This window comes from Balaenoptera borealis (genome assembly GCF_965194805.1).
Source record: "Balaenoptera borealis genome assembly, chromosome: 4".
Lineage (NCBI taxonomy): Eukaryota > Metazoa > Chordata > Mammalia > Artiodactyla > Balaenopteridae > Balaenoptera > Balaenoptera borealis.
The window spans coordinates 35,530,464-35,546,932 of record NC_138861.1 but is presented as its reverse complement, the minus strand read 5'-3'; the positions used below and the strand labels follow the sequence as shown (position 1 = coordinate 35,546,932).

General features: G+C 39.5%; 1 protein-coding gene across 5 annotated transcripts in view; it reads left to right on the top strand.

Moving 5' to 3' along the window:
- ANAPC10 (anaphase promoting complex subunit 10) overlaps positions 1–15,449 on the top strand; it is a 220,044-nt gene extending 204,595 nt beyond the window's left edge. For 4 of the 5 annotated variants that reach the window (XR_014243967.1, XR_014243968.1, XR_014243969.1 and 1 more), the window contains one exon: positions 5,117–15,449. The gene's annotated coding sequence lies outside the window, so the exon portion shown is untranslated. The remainder of the gene's footprint in view (positions 1–5,116) is intronic. The other variant, XR_014243970.1, reaches the window with a different exon arrangement.
- The last annotated feature ends 1,020 nt before the right edge of the window (positions 15,450–16,469 follow it).

Below are 16,469 nucleotides of genomic sequence, written 5' to 3'. Positions count from 1 at the left end.
GTTCTTTAAATTTCCATATAAATTTTAGATTCATTTGTCAATTTCAAAAAAAAAAAAAAAAAAGATCCCTGCTGGGATTTGGTTTTGGATTTCATTGAATCTATAGATAAATTTGGGGAGAATTAATATCTTAATGATCCTGAATTCTTCCAATCTATTGACATGTTGTGTCTCTCAATTTATTTAGGTCTTTAATTTCTCTTTAATATTTTGTAGTTTTCAGTGTAATGGTCATACACATCTTTTAATAGATCCATTTCTAGTTATTTGATTTTTGAATAAAATTGTATATAGTATTTTCAAAAATTTCACTTACCAGTTGTTTGTTACGTCCTAAAAATACAATTAATTTTTGTATATCGATTTTGTTTTTAGTGACACTTTAAATTCACTTATTCTCATAGTTTGCAGATTGTTTTTGATTTTCCATGTATATAGTCATATTTTCTGCAAATAAAAGTAGAGCATTTTTCTTCTTTTCCAATCCTCATACATTTTCCTTCCTTTCCTTTCCTATTGCACTTGACTAGGGCCTCCAGAACAATGTTGAAAATATTTGATAATGGTGTATTTTTTTGTCCTTAAGACATTATTGGTTTTCACCACTGGGGGAAAGGGTGTGCTACTGGCATATGGAGGGTAGAGGCCAGAGATGCTGCTAAACATCCTACAATACATGGACCGTATTCCCACAACAAAGGATTATCCGGTCCAATGTCAACAACACCAATTTGAGAAACCCTGGTGTAAGGGAAAGTAGACTAACAGCTCATAAACCTTAGGGCATGGCTGCTGATATTCATAACCTTGACCTTGAATCATTAGGGAAACATTAGATTATGATCAGCACACTCTAAAATGTAATGCAGTCTAGAAAGATTTATGTAAAAATGGTTAAGATTTGCAATGATTTGGGACTTAAAGACATGTTTCAATTGTCTAAAAAATTAATTTATGTGGAAGATCTCATTTCCAAATCGTGCCAAATGCAAGAACTATTACAGAAAGGCAAGACCTCGTTACAATTTTTATATTGTTCAACGATAATTTAAAAAAACATTTCTGGCTTACTGGTTTGATATTTGCACAAAGAGAGTATTAAAAAAAAAAGAAGTTCTAAAACAAACTGCAGTTTGGACCCCAGTGAACGTTCTTCCTCTCTATAGAGACCTTTACACAATTGTGGGCCCGGACCTCAATGGCATCTGGCTATCAGCTGGGAACTCACTCAGAAGGGACTTCTCCTGCAGACCCATCATCCCTTTCACCTTCAGGGCTGGGGCACCCTCAGCTGGTGCATGGAAGAGCCAACTAAATTTGGTGTAATTGCATCAGGTTTCTGGAATTCATCTGGATGGGGTGGAGGAGGGAAGCGAAGGTGGTATAGAAGGGAACTATGTGGAAGTTCAGGAAAGGACAAACTGTGCTGAAAATAAAAAGAATATGCAACAACATCTGGAAATTGATTGAAAAAAGGCAGCAACTGAAGAAAGTGCATCTGGGGGAGAGAAAACAGGATGCAGATTGCCCTGGATCTGGAAAGATCAGGAGAGCAGAGAAAGTTCTATTAAAAAAAAAAAAAAAGACCCTGTGGCCATGCAGCAGGAAGCAAACAAACTTGGCTTGGCTTCCTGACCAAGAAATCTCTATCTGTATCTCAGCATGCTTTCTGAGTTATGAAATATGTACAGGAAGGAAGCCCAGAAGAGCCATAAATTCCAGTGGTAAGGAAAGATGGCACTGCTATGGCAGAATACAAAAGGTGCAGAGTTGAGTGGAGATCGTCTCTGTAGCTAACAGGTCATCTGTTAGGCAGAAATAAGCAAATTTCATTGCCTCTTTGATCACTGCATTCCATCAATCTCCTCAATGAAATGTTTTCTTGAGTCCTGGATCACAATATCACCAAATGGCTCAGATGACACTGGCTCGTGATGTGGCATATGTGTATTTCTCTGTGTGTTTATAACATAACAATGAATAATAACCACATCAGCCCTGCTGGTCATAAATCATGCTATCATCACAGTTTCCCGTCATACAGAGCCAATCACGTTCTCCCTGTCCATCTGAAGAATGAAGAGAGCCCAGCATTATTCACTGGACCTCAGTGTCCTCATTTAAGTCACGAAGGAATGAGTGTGTAATGCAATCTTCATATGCAAAGTGAGTCTGTCATATCAAATCTCCAGGGACGATGAGGTGAGGACCACCAGAGCTGCTAGCTGGTGTTTCTCATGGAGACTCAAAAATAGGACATAATTCCCTTCTCTGTTAGGACTGTGGTAGGACTCTTTGTCAAGAACATGGTCATGTTTCTCAGGAAGCTCACAGATTTCTTCCTGTTGTGGTATTTTCATTCCCCTTTGTTAGCAATCTCTTTCCTTTAGTTCTTTTGGGAGAGGAAGCTTGGCCCACTCTACAATGCCGAGCCTTGAATTTTAAAGAAAGGATGCTATTCTGTAGTCCCTATTATATTCATCTGTGAAAAGGAGGAAGGCGGAGAAATCTATTTGGAAAGCATTTTGCCTCTAAAGACAAAAAATGACACAGTACACAGACACCTACTATTATGGGTTGAATCCCTCCACCCCAAATTCGTAACTCCCAGTACCTCAGAATGTGATTGTGTTTGGAGTAGGACCTTTAAAGAAGTAATTAAGTTAAAATGAGGCCATTAAGGTGGGCCCTAATACAACATGACTGGTGTCCTTTTAAGAAGAGAAGATTAGGACACAGAGGGAAGATAATGTGAAGATATACAGAGAGATGGCCATCTGCAAGCCAAGGAACAAGGCCTCAGAGAAAAACCAATGCTGCCAACACTTTGATCTCAGACTTCTAACCTCCAGAACTGTGAGCTAATACATTTTTGTTGTTTAAGCCACCCAGTCGGTGGTAGTTTGTTATGGCAGCCCTAGCAGACTAATACACCCATATACAGCTTGATGTGTTTTTCTGGATAAATGGTAGGGGAGTAGAGAAGTGAAACAGAAAACTTGTGTTAGGAAGCAGGCTACCATTGTAGGCAACTAACTGGGGCTCATTCCCACCAGAGAACCCTGGGAGAGGGTACAGAACAGGCCTTAGAGGTGTCACTCTTGAAGCCAGAGTAAAATTGCTGGGTCATGTGTTAAATCCTTGTTTAACATTTTGAGGAAGTGCCAAACTATACAGTAAGTCCCCTACATACAATCGAGTTCAGTTCTGAGAGCACATCCTTAAGTCCAATTTGTTTGTAAGTCCAACAAAGTTAGCCTAGGTACCCAACTAACACAATCAGCTATATAGTACTGTACTGTAATAGGTTTATAATTCTTTTCACACAAATAATACATAAAAAACAAATGCAAAAAATAAAGAAAACATTTTTAATCTTACAGTACAGTACCTCGAAAAGTATAGTAGTACCAACTACATCACCGCTGCTTTTACACTTGCTTCCGGACATCCTGGGCTTGAAATAAAGATACTGTACCACTGTACTCTATACAGTACTGTACGGCAAAGTACACAAAAGCACAGCCACTTGTAGAGGATGCACACACGTGACAATGTACGCCAGACGTGAACTAACGTGATTGGACACGTGAACCCATGTTCGGATTTTTGAAGGTTCGAAACTTGAAGGTTCGTATGTAGGGGACTTACTGTATTCCACAGAGGCTGCATCACTTTAAACACCCACTAGCAATGTTTGAAGGTTTTAATACTCCACATCCTCATCAATATTTGCTATTATCAGTCTTTTGTTATAGTCATCCTAGTGGTTGAAAAGTGATATCTTGTGGTTTTTATTTGCATTTCTCTAATGAGTAATGATGTTGCACATCTTTTCATGTGCTTATTGGCCATTTATATATTTTCTTTGGAGAAATATCTATTCAAATCCTTTGTTAAATTTTTAATGGGGTTATTTGTCTTTTTATTGTTTAATTGTAAGAATTCATTGTATTCTGGATACCATTTGTTGAAAAGACAATTCTTTTCCTCATTGAATGGTCTTGGCACCCTTTTCTAAATCAACTGACCATAGATGTATGGGTATATTTTTGGACTCTCAATTCCAGATGATTGATCTATGTCTATCTTTATGCAAGCACCACAAAGTCTTGATTACTGTAGCTTTATAGTAAATTTGAAATTGGGAAGCATAAATCCTCCAACTTTGTTCTTTTGCAAGATTATTTTGGCTATTTTGAGTTTCTTGCAATTCCATATGAATTTTAGGATCAGCTTGTTAGGTTCATCAAAAGGGAAACTTTCTTTGCATTCAGTTTGTTCCTCTAAAGGTGGAAGGATGGGTTATTGATCTGAGATCTTTCTTTTTTCTTAATATAGGCATTTATAGCTATAAATTTCCCTCTAACAACTGCTTTAACTACTTCCATAAGTTTTGGTATGCTGTATTCATTCATCTCAAAGTATTTTCTAATTTCCCCATGATTTCTTCTTTGAAACATTGTTTTTTTAAAGAATGTGTTGTTTGATTTTCACATACTTGTGAATTTTTCCTATTTTCTTCTGTTATTGATTTCTTATTTCATTCTGTTGTGGTCAGAGAACATACTTTGTATGATTTCAATCCTTTTAAATGTATTGATACTAATTTTATGTCCTAACGTATGGTCTCACCTGGAGAATGTTTCATGTACAATTGAGGAGAATGTGCATTGTCCTGTTGTTGGGTGGAGTGTTCTATAGATCTCTGTTAGGTGTAGTTGGCTTATAATGCTATTCCAGTCTTTGATTTATTTGCTGACGTTTTGTCTAGTTGTCCTATCTCTTATTGTAAGTGGAGTATGAAATCCCCAACTGCTGTTGAACTGTCTATCTCCCTTCAGTCTTGCCAGTTGTTGTGTCATGTATTTTGGTGTGCCATTGTTAGGTGCAGTTGTCTTTTGAATCAGATAGGAGGGAAAAAATGAGTTATAAACAAAATTTTATTTATTCAGTCTTTTATTTTTACCTATGTCGTTATCTTTACTGGCACTTATTTTTCTCACATAGATTTGCCACTGTCTATTGTCTTTTAATTTCCTTTTAGTATACTCTTTAGTATTTCTTGTATGGCAGGTCTCAGGTTCATTTATGGTTTCTCATTTATTTCTTTCAGAAAGAAGACCATGTAACCATCTGAATGGCTATGAGAATCATTAGAAATGACTGATAAAATGATAAAACAATAATGACTCTTTATTACAAAAATATTTCATGTTCTTTGGAAAATACTGTAGTCCTTTTATTTTAAACCAGTTTAAAAAGTTCTCGTTTTTAAAACTGAAAAAAAAAAAAACTTTTCCATAAGAGTGATGGAAAAACGCTTCCTGACTGTAGCAATACTAATAATTAAATTATGAAAAGCACTTCAGTTTAAATTATGAAATAAATTCTTTGTGAAATCAAATCTGGATCTGCAAACAATGGTGTTTGTTTAAAAAACTGAACAAGAGACTTCCCTGGTGGTGCAGTGGTTAAGAGTCCACCTGCCAATGCAGGGGACGTGGGTTCGAGCCCTGGTCCGGGAAGAACCCACATGCCACGGAGCAACAACGCCCGTGCACCACAACTACTGAGCTTGTGCTCTAGAGCCCATGAGCCACAACTACTGAGCCCGCGTGCCTAGAGCCTGTGCTCCATAACAAAGAGAAGCCACCACAATGAGAAGCACACACACCGCAATGAAGAGTAGCCCCTGCTTGCCGCAACTAGAGAAAGCCCACATGCAGCAACGAAGACTCAACGCAGCAAAAAAAAAACAACAACAACAACAACCAAAAAAAACCCCCAAAACTGAACAAATAATGGAAAGCTTGGATAAAGACACAGAACATAATTCTTGAATATTGAGTGGTAGGATTGTCTTTCATAACTCCTTTCAAAGTGTCTTATACATATTAATTTAAACCTCAAAAGCGTTCACTGGTAGATCATTTATCTACAAATGTTGGCCAGTAGATTATTTATCCCAGAGATAGGAGATGGAATCGAAGATACAACTAATGAAGTCTGGAGTCATAATTTTCTTACCAGAAGCAAATGTTGCTCCCCTCCAAATAGCCCTGGACGTTTAGAAAGAACTAGTAGGCATTTTCCTAATAGCATTTTCATTTAATCACAGACAAAGTAGAATCTAGAATAGGCCTTGGCACGTGGAAAGTGTTTTTAGTGGCCTTACATCATAGAAACACATCTATCTGTAGTGTGCTCTAATCAAACACTATTTCTGACCCTGTCCATCACAGCTCTCATGTTTCCCTGGCCAGGTAGGCAGAGGGCAAGTCTACCCCTTCAAGTCACTGAGGAATTGATTGCTGTCATACCACATCCTTTGCTATCACTGGGGCCAAGCATGCATTTTAGATCTTACTTGAGAAGAGTACTTTGCTCCAAGCCTTTCTGGAGTGTTCCTTCTCAGCATGACTCATCAGGAAGTTTTCTCAGAAACTTAGGGGCTGTCTGGGAGGTCCAGCCACTAATGATCTACCTGCCTATTCAGACAGGATATTTTCCCTTAGCTAACTAAAGAAATCCCTTTTATAAAGAGTCTCCCTGCTGAGCTTTTGCAGGATTAAGTGCCTAGTTGAGTGCCCTCTACCAGGGAAAGCTGGAATGGATTTGGTTTATTTCTTAGTTCTGTGGAATCCATTTTGAAAACTGTCAACCAAAGCAGATTAACAGAGCGATTACCATATGCTATTTTGTGGATTTCACCCATAGTTCTGAGGGCTTGAACTCAAGTCTTTCTTATCTTGAATGTCGTGCATTTGAACAGTGAGGAGTAAAATGACCTATTTTGGTGCATCTTGACACTTTATTAAAAGCAGGTCTAACGCTAACACGGTATGATTTTTTTTTAAGGGAAGTCTTATTGATAGAGGAGTTATTTTTTTCCCAAGATCTCTCCATCTAGCAGGTTACCTGAGGTCTGTTTTATTTACTTCTTCCACTAAGTAGTGGTAGGACTTTTTAAATAATTAATTAATTAATTAATTTTTGGCTGCATTGGGTCTTCGCTGCTGCGTGTGGGCTTTCTCTAGTTGTGGCGAGCGGGGGCTACTCTTCGCTGCGGTACATGGGCTTCTGATTGTGGTGGCTTCTCTTGTTGCAGAGCATGGGCTCTAGGGGCACGAGCTTCAGTAGTTGCAGCATGCAGGCTTCAGTAGCTGTGGTGCCCGGGCTTTGTTGCTCTGCGGCATGTGGGATCTTCCTGGACCGGGGCTCGAACCCGTGTCCCCTGCATTGGCAGGTGGATTCTCAACCACTGCACCACTAGGGAAGCCCTAAGTGGCAGGACTTTTAAGCAATGTTACAAATGTGTCCCAGAAAGTTCTCTTGGAACAGAGAAATTAGAATTGTCAACATCTGATGCAGGTCAAGGGGTTTAACTGGATTATGCCTCTGGGTTTCTATGATTACCTTGCTCTACATTTCTCCCTGTTATGCAGTTTATTTTTCCAGGCAAACAATGCGTTAAGAATGTGTTTTTCTTTTGGCATCATGTCTCAATTGCAGAATGATTTAGTCACAGATCATCGACTGAACCATCTGTGGTTTCTTGTTTTGGGGAAGAAAGAGGAATGCACTTTGGACTTTGAAATGACAAAGGATAGAATCTTTCATTGCCATCTAAAATGGCAAGGGAGGAGGATGCAGTGCTGGGACTCGTGGAAGAAAGTTGGAGTGTTGGAGCCTGAATAGAATGATAATGCATGAAAAGAAATGAAAGGAATGATACTAGGTTGTAGCAAGCACTACAACTGTAAGAGAAAGTCCACTGCTTATATGAATTAGAACCTTGTGGAATATTGGGTTCAAGCTATGTTTTGATTTAATTTTATCACTGTGAATAAGGGCCTTTTGGGCCCGTGATTCATTGTAAGTGGCATTTGGGGTGATCCTGGCTAATTAAGTTAGTCAACATGCTTTAGAAATCATGTCATCAAATAGAAGTGGAAAATATTTTCCCAGCTATCTGAAAAATAAACAAGTGAAAAATGAAAAGGTCAAATTGCTATAATTTGACCTTTGGCTTTTGTTATGGGCAGTTGCGAATAGCATCACTTACTCTCAGATAACTGGAGCTTGAGTTACATGCAATAAGCCTTTGGAATTAAGTTGATGGGTGGTCTTTAGTGTGTTACTCTAGCACTTGGGTACCAATACTTAATATTCATGATTAAATCCAAGGAGAAAAATTCTTGAAATTGCAACCTCCTTTGGTGCTTGGTGAAGAATCTAGTTTCAGCCAAACTTTTCATTTAACCAACATGTTTTAACCTTCCTTAACAGAGAAGGGGTAGAGTTCCAAGTACTATGAAATGTTTACCTTTGGTTCACTTGCTGGAGAATGTGACAGGTTTGCAGATGTGTTTCTAATACTAAGATAAGGAACCTGTTTCTCTCTTTCTCCTGTAACACAAAACCTCACAAAAGCCTCTGTAGTGCAGATCCAGCTGTTGGGAAAGTTCAGGCACAGAAACTCCCCAAACATGTAATCTATTGTCTCCTTGCTCTGCCTATGAATGTCTGGCTTTCACAGACAGGTGCCCTTATTTATAAACTCCTCCTGTGAAGACAGCCGAAGGTATGAGATGTGCCTGTCAGGGTGAGTGATGGGTGCAGTACTGAGGAGAAAATGGGTGGGACAGTCCTGAGTTGAAACCTGAGCTCTTCTAATCCCTCGGGGCAGGACACCTGGAAGCTCCTCCTGCCAGGTCCCCCTAACAGCCTTGGGTTTTGTCAGATATGGGAGGTGGTGAGAAGTAAACAAATAGAGGGGGAATGGGATGAAGGATGTTTGGGGAGTTTAATCCCAACCAGTGAACTTCAAAATGCCTCTCACGACTGAAAACAAAGCTCTCAGGGGTGGTTCTTTGATTTTCACTCGGGTGGCCCCTCCATGCTACAAGGCATGCCTTTGACCTACTACCCTGCCGGCCATGCTGCTCCTTCCTGCTTCTTTTGCCCCTTGAAACTCTCCGGGTTGAATCCAGGGTGAGGTAGGGAAATATTTGAAAGAACAGCCAGTGTGAAGTCTTCTCAGTCTGCTGGGGAATCCCTTGGGTGGCTTTTGAAACATCTGTTGGATCTTTCACAAGGGCGATCCATCACCCAGCTTGTAAAATACGAAATACTCTTTTCTCTTTTATTTTAAATTTATGTTAGTACTCCTCGAATCCAAGAAGTGGTGCCTGATGGTTTAAGTAAAGCATTAGAATGACATGACTCTGTCTGCAGTTTGTCTTAAGAAAGGAAACTTAACTTAGGTACCATTAATAAGCTAATTTTTTTTTTTTAATTTTCTTTTAAAAATTTTTTAAATTTTAAAATTTCAAATTAAAAAAAATTGAAGTATAGTTGATTTACAGTGTTTCAGGTTTACAGCAAAACGATTCAGTTTTATATATATATGTGCACATATATATTTTTTCAGGTTCTTTTTTTTTTCAGGTTCTTTTCTATTATAGATTATTATAAGATATTGAATATAGTTCCCTGTGCTGAACAGTAGGTCCTTGTAAGCTAATCTTTTCTAAGTGGCAAAGCACTGTGTAAACAAGCTCATATGTTGTAGAGGAAAGGTTTGAAATTAGACACATTTGGTTTAAATTTCTGTTCCGGCATCTATTACATATAAATGACTTTGGACAAGTTGTTATACTTTGTGCCTTAGTTTCCTACCTCTATAAGATGGGGTATACCCTACTGTCTCTCTTTAAGTGCTGTGATGGATGAGTCCATGAACGTTACCCACGGAGCACTCATTCTGACGCAGAGGGTGGCTCAGGGCATGCTAGCTCCCTCCTCTAACAATTCGTGATGGAACCTGTTTTAAAACAAGGATTAACTGAAGTAATGACTCCAAAAGGTTATCTATCTCCTTGGTTGATTTTTTTTTTTTTTTTTTTAAGACACAGGCACCCCAAAGTTTAGGGCTGCTCTGTTTATTTATTTATTTATGGCTGTGTTGGGTCTTCGTTTCTGTGCGAGGGCTTTCTCTAGTTGCGGCAAGCGGGGGCCACTCTTCATCGCGGTGCGCGGGCCTCTCACTATCGCGGCCTCTCTTGTTGCGGAGCACAGGCTCCAGACGCGCAGGCTCAGTAATTGTGGCTCACGGGCCTAGTTGCTCCGCGGCATGTGGGATCTTCCCAGACCAGGGCTCGAACCCGTGTCCCCTGCATTAGCAGGCAGATTCTCAACCACTGCGCCACCAGGGAAGCCCGCCTTGGTTGATTTTTTTAATCACTGTAGAAAAAACTTCCCTGGATGCACCTGAGTTTTCTGCTGTTTTCACTCTCTCCTGGAAGAAATGCTGAGTACAGAAAGCAACAGTTAAAGACAATGTTTGGTGAATGGGAAATGGATAGAAACAGAAGTGTCCTAATCAGGAAGACTTTTTTATTCCTGTTTTTAGAACTTTGGTTTTCCTCATTAAACCCGTCTCTAGAGATATAATCATGGCTTTTCTCCACCCATGTGTCAGCCATTTGTGAAGATATTTTTGCCTGTGTGATAGAAATCTAATTTCAGGGATAATAAAATAAGAATATTAGAGCTGGAAGAAATTATCCCTGTTATTAAAACAGAATGTCGATGGACCCAGAAGGGATTTGGGAACCTAGAGATGCCACACGGTGAGTTCATGGCAGAGAAAGGATTAAAATCCAGATTATTGGATTTTTAATCCAAGGCCCTATATTTCCGGGCTTCATCATAACTGTTTTTTCTCTCAGTTGCTGCTCTTGGTTAACTGGAAAGAAGCCGATATTAAGAAGGTGGGCTTTTTTACTCGCCTTCAAATGATCTTCTAAGTGACTTGAAAGAGAAAAGGCAGGTGGATTCAAGTCGGAAAAAAGGAAAGAATCAAGAATGGCCTTTCCAGGTTGGAATCCCCACAGCAGTTTCTGTTTGGGGCAACTATTGGAACGTTGAACCTTGAGTTTATCATTTATTCTACTCATTAATGATCAGCACACTCACTGATTTGAGGAGCAACGAATTTATATGATTTGTGGGAAATCAGAGGCGTGTTTCTTAAAGCTGTGTAAGGAACCATCTTATACGGATTTGTTTTGATTGTTGTACGAAACTAAATCATAGTGAAATTTCTCAGGCTTTACAACCATGAATTAAAAATTAACAACCAGTCTCTGGCCAACATCTTCTCCCTAACCTTTGTTCTGCATCTTGTTCCAAGAGCGACACACCCTGCCAAGCATACCGGACGCAGCATCTGCAGCGAGGACTGGAAAGGAGCATTTTGCACTGAGTTTGAAGGTGTTATTTTTCCCATGGTCTGATTTGCCTGGCATTCTTTGCCTGGCATTTGTTTTTTTCCTTTCCTTAGTTGCTGACGAAGTCGAGAGGGCGCTGAGGCTGGCTGGGTTTATTACTTTTGGCAGATGAATGGTGTGATGTGGTTTTACTTCCTATTTGCAGAGCCTTTCTAGAAACCTGGGCTCTGTTCTCCGGTGAGTCCTCCTTGTCAGCTTATATATATTAAAAAAAGAGAGAATGAAAATGCGAAAGGAGGAAAGGAATTTTAAAAAGCAGATTCTTAAAGAGAATGGGACCCCATGGGAAAGCAGGGGCATCAGAAGGGATGCAGCAGAAGCCGATCGTCAGCATGCAGAAACTGCCTTTCTTTCCAGCACCTAATTTATAGAATTTGCATGTGTCCAGTCTATCTCGTAGCCCGTTGTAGCTAATAATGACAACAACAAAAGCATCAATTACAAATGACACATGTGTGGTACGCCCCAGCTTACAGATGACTTTTTGCACACATTATTTCATTTAAACAAAGAAAGTATGGAACACAAAGCAAAATTTTTGAAGATTTGTAGTAAAACCCCTAGAGCTTGGGCCCCAGGATGATGGGCCAGCGTAGCACAGAGGAGGAAACAGTGGACCTGGCATCCGGTGTATGGTTTTTGCTCAGCTGAGACATTAAAGCCTTGGATAAGGCACGAGTCCCCAGGCCTGTTTTTCTCATCTTTAATATGATAAAATTATAGTAGATGATGTCTAGGAATCCTCCCAGCACTAATGTTCTAATTCTACGAGCCATTTCTCTGGGTGGGGAGAAAATTTCATCTTAAACAAGGCACCATTTGAATGTTCCAAGGCTCACTCTGCTCTTTGAGGAAGTCCCTTACTGCAGCCAGCAGTCTGTCCGAAGGTTTACACATGGTTTACAAAACCATGATCTTTTTAAGCATGCAGCTAGCTAAAAAAAAAAAATTAGAGCTTTCATCACCATCACTTTGATTCTGAAATGAAAAATTCTCCCTGAAAAAATGTGAATAGGAGTGTGTCCTGTACATATTGTGTAATGACCTCACAGTGCCGCAAGTCTAACAAAAGCAAGAATCCCTTATTGGATGCCATAAGCCAGCTCTTTTGTAAAAGTATCTTAATACATTTCTTTTTTTGTTTAATTTTTTTATTGAAGTATAGTTGATTTACAATATTGTGTTAGTTTCAGGTGTATAGCACAGTGATTCAGTCATACATATATAGATATTTAACTATTCTTTCTCAGATTCTTTTCCCTTATAAGTAATTACAAAATATTGAGTAGAGTTCCCTGTGCTATACAGTAGGTCCTTGTTGGTTATCTATTTTATATATAGTAGTGTGTATATGTTAATCCCAAACTCCTAATTTACCCTCCCCCCCCCCGTCTTTGCCCTTTAAGCCGACTCTTCCTGAATGTAATTCTAAGTCAGAAAGATCTTCAGGGCTTCCCTGGTGGTGCAGTGGTTAAGAATCCGCCTGCCAATGAAGGAGAGACCGGTTCGAGCCCTAGTCCGGGAAGATCCCACATGCAGCGGAGCAGCTAAGCCCGTGTGCCACAACTACTGAGCCTGCGTTCCACAATTACTGAAGCCCACATGCCTAGAGCCCGTGCTCTGCAACAAGAGAAGCCACCTCAATGAGAAGCCCGCGCACCGCAACGAAGAGTAGCCCCCGCTTGCCGCAACTAGAGAAAGCCTGCACTCGGCAATGAAGACTTAATGCAGCCAAAAATAAATAAATAAAAATTAAAAAAAAAAAAAGAAAGATCTTCAGTCTGCGCATATGAATCCTCGTTGTGTTACTTAAAAAGAAGTTTCTATAGAGCCAGGCAAATACAGGAAAATGAAGAGCGAGCATGCAGACAAGGAAAGGAAAGGACAAGTTAGCTGTTTTTCAGCAATGATCTGGAGTGTGTGTGTGTGTGTGTGTGTGTGTGTGTGTGTGTGTGTGAATTAGGGAAGGTGGTAATGATTGAAAGAATGAGTGTTATAAATTCAGAGGGTTTAAACTTAAAACGATAGGAATCTGGCCTCTTTAACTTGGGACATACGATTCTTCTGCACACTTGTCCTTTTCACATACGCCTTCAAAGGAGATCTTAAAACCAGTGAGAGCACACTCACCGTAGCATGAGAGAAAGAAGGGAAAATCCAATGAGAATATTGCCTTTAGTAGAATACCAGTTTCTGAGTTTGGCATTTCTAGATCTATTTCTCCTTAGTTTCAAGAAAAATTTGTCGCTTGTCATTGCGAGCTGTATCTTTTTTTCCCACACCTGCTATGTTTTTTTTTTCAAAAGTAGCTTTTTATTGTTCATTTTAAGGATTCTGTTTCATAAGCAAACATTTTTCAAGTAAACTTTTTATTTTGGAGTAGTTTTAGAATTATAGGAAAGATTTCTAAATATTTAGAAGACACAAAGATTTCCTAAATATCCCTCACCCTGTTTCCCTAGTGTTAATGTCTACATTGCCATGGTACATTAGACAAAACTAAGAAATCAATATTAGGATATTAATGTTAACTAAATTCCAGACTCTATAGATTCCACCTGTTTTTCCACTCGTGTCCTGTTTCTGTTTCAGAACCCAATCCAGAATCCCACAAGGCATTTAGCCTGCCATGTTTTATAGAGACAAACAGAAGGGTCTGGGGAAGACCCACAATGCGTTTAAGAGGTACTGCCTTTCATCCAGATTTTCCCCATTGTTCTGGAGGTGGTGTTGCACAGTGATTAGCTAGACTCTGCTTTTTTTAAAAAAATTTATTTTATTGAAGTAGAGTTGATTTACAATGTTGTGTTAATTAATTTCTGCTGTACAGCAAAGTGATTCAGTTATACATACATATATACATTCTTTTTAATATTCTTTTCCATTATGGTTTATCACAGGCTATTGAATATAGTTCCCTGTGCTATACAATAGGACCCTGTTGTTTATCCATTCCGTATATAATAGTTTGCACCTGCTAATCTCAAACTCCCACTCCATCTCTCCCTCACCCTTCTCCCCCTTGGCAACCACAAGCCTGTCCTCTATGTCTGTGTAGACTCTGCTTTTCTGACCAAGCACTGATTGATCCCAAGGTGGCTTTGGTTGTTCTTCCTTGATAGTGCCATTTGCAAACCTCTATCAGAACACTTATCAGGCTGGACTGCAATCTCACTGGCAGATACTGGAAGTTATTTAGCATTAAAACTACACCTGGGGCTGAGAAGAAATGTTGCCTGTTAAGATAATGTAGTTTGTTTCACATGGCTTTGGTGGCATTGAGTAAAGGAGTCTTGAGACCTTTGCTTATGGCTAGAACCTCAAACTATAAGCCCCATGAAGCAAGGGATTGTTTCTGTTTTGGTTACTACAGGCTTTCCAGGCCCATCTGCTGCCTGACCCAAAGTAGGCTCTTAATAAATACTTGTTGAATGAACAAATGCAGGAGAAGGTAAGAAGCTGCAGAACTGAAGGAACACCAGCAGAGACAGGGAACACCACAGTTGGCAAAGGAAGGGCATTTGGCCCTCGCGGTCCCCGCCCAGGCGGCCTTGGCAGTGAGGAGGAAGGAATCCTTCCCTGTGGGGGGCAGCTCCGAGTTCTTCAGCTGTTCTGAGTTGGAAGGCTCACTTCACTACATCACACCTGGCTATATTACAAAGATTAATGAACAGCGTCTTGTCAGGTTTAATATATTGCACTTGGGGAGTTTACTTTGACGATGTAATCATAAATTCCCTGAGCTGCGAATTACACCTTAAGGACTTAAATGAAGTTCTAGTGAGAACCAAAGAAACAGGAATCACCGTAAAATGTAAAAAGTGCCAGTTTTGAGAGAAAACTGTAAATTTTCTAGGACATTAGGTTTCAAAAGAAGGATTACATGCAGACTAAACAAAGTAGAAGTCATAAAAATTTAAAGACACCACAAAACATAACAAAAATAAGATCCTTTTTAGTTATGACAGAATTCTAAAAGGAAACTTACACCAAATTATGCCACCCAAGCAGAGCCATTAATTAACCTAATGAGAAAATATCTTCCATTTCCATGGCCAAAGCATGTCAGGAAGACTTTGACATTTTAAAATAGGAAAAAAGAAAGAAAGAGAGAGAGAGAGACAGAGAGAGACAGAGAGAAAGAAAGAAAGAGAAAGAAAGAAAGAAAGAAAGAAAGAAAGAAAGAAAGAAAGAAAGAAAGAAAGAAAAAGAAAGAAGGAAAGGAAGGAAGAAGGAAAGGAAGGAAGAAAGGAAGGAAGAAAGAAAAAAGGCAGTTGCACCATTCTAAAAAAGTTTTAAATATTCACTTAACGGTTCAGGAAATCTGAGGTACTTTGATAATATTCTCAATGACCCCTTTGGGAAATTTTTGCAATTGTTGCATAAATAAAATGTGGATTACAAAAACAGTATTGGGAAAAAGAAGTTGGAGTCAAGGGAACAATCAGGAAACTAAGGATCAACGTCTTAAGTAGAAGCTTAGCCACTGACCTTTGGGCAGAACTTCAGAAGATGAACTTGAGTAATGTGGAGAGAGATAAAGCAATGACCTCCCTTCAGCCCTGTCCCTCCCAAACCCTACATTGACCCGAGGAAAGACTCAAGCAAAGCATGGAGATAGAAAAATATGTACTGTGAAACAAAACAATGACAAAAAAAATTCCCCAAGCCACCCCCCTTTCTGTTTCCTAGTACTCTTATTGGTTCTATGATTCATGTTGCTTACATTACAACCAAAGTTGTTTTCTTTCTGGATTGCCATATTCCACCCCCTTTCTTCCTGGACCCCTCAATGCCCCAAATCTCTCTACCGGCTCTCAGTCTTGAGCCTAGTTATGAGCTCAGAGTGAGACCTGGGTAATTCAGTGATGCCCTCTTTTTTCCGCCTGAGAAATGGAGACAATAATATTTCCCATCTATTTCTCAGAAGTTATTTTAAGGATTAGTGAGGTCACGTGGGTAGTGCTTTGAGGTCTTCAGATGAAAAGGGCTATAGGAGGCCAACATATTATTAGTCAGCTTTCTTCAATTGCTGTACATTCTTGTACTAGCGTAGTTACAGTCAAGAAGGTATTAGTCGGGGCTTTATGTATTTCTCCCCAAGATTACTCTTAAAACTGAAATTGCAAAGTGGTCCCAGTTGTGAAAGTTGAAACCAGAGCAGGTAACGAA